Source organism: Arachis ipaensis, chromosome B04, assembly GCF_000816755.2.
Source record: "Arachis ipaensis cultivar K30076 chromosome B04, Araip1.1, whole genome shotgun sequence".
Lineage (NCBI taxonomy): Eukaryota > Viridiplantae > Streptophyta > Magnoliopsida > Fabales > Fabaceae > Arachis > Arachis ipaensis.
In genome coordinates, this window is record NC_029788.2 from 111,265,537 (window position 1) to 111,266,587 (window position 1,051).

Here is a 1,051-nt window from a genome sequence, read left to right on the forward strand (position 1 = left end):
GGCCAAATTTATTATTTTAATAAATCTGCTGGCTCCTGAATTTTTCCATTATCTTATTTTATTTTATCTTTATCTTATCTTTAGTTATTCTTACCTTATCATTATTTGCTTTTATCATTCTTAAGTCTGTATATATATTTAGTTTTACCTTTATAATTTACAATTAAATTCAAACGTCGAATACTACCCAAAAAAAATTTGAACGTGACGGGTCTAAATTCAGCATGATGCAAAATCACCAGCAGCAGATGCAGGGATTCGACGGCGGAATCATTGGGCCGCAGTATTGTGCTCCATATAATGTTGACCTAGCAATTGTGAGGAAAGGTGTTGACTTTGGCTGACAGTTTTAGTGTTACTGATATTAATGGACAATCCCTCTTCACCCTTAAGGGGTCCCTTTTGACCCTCCAGGACCACCGTGTCTTGCTTGATGCCACCGGAACACCCGTTGTTACTCTTCGCCGGAAGCTTATGACGGCACATGATCGGTGGCATGTGTTCAGGGGTGATAGCTCAGATATGAAAGATTTGATCTTCAGTTTCAAGAGATCATCTCTCTTCCAGCTAAAGACCGAATTAGACGTGTTCTTAGCCCATAATACAGAAGAAAAAGTTTGCGACTTTAAGGTTAAAGGAAGTTGGTTCCAGAGATCTTGTGTTATTTATGCTGGTGAATCTCTCAACATTGTGGCACAGATGCACAAGAAGGACACTGCTCAAAGCATTATGTTTGGGAAAGACAATTTCTTGGTCACAGTGTATCCCAACGTTGACTATGCCTTCATAGTTGCCCTAATTGTGATCCTTGACAAAATCAACAAAAGACCAAAAAAGTGATTGATAATGATTCAACTTTGTTTATTATGTTTATGTAGTTTTCTTTGTTTTGGTTCTTTCAATTTCTTCTAGACGTTCACATGATACAAAAAGTAGATTGAACAGATTTTGTGTGCTACGAGACTTCTTTATTATTGGCATGTGTTAAGGTGAAAGAATAATTTAATAGAAGATAATGTCGTAAAAATAAGGATAGGCTCTTATTCAACCT

General features: G+C 36.6%; 1 pseudogene; it reads left to right on the plus strand.

The window, feature by feature from the left end:
* Window positions 210–952, plus strand: LOC107636803 (annotated as a pseudogene).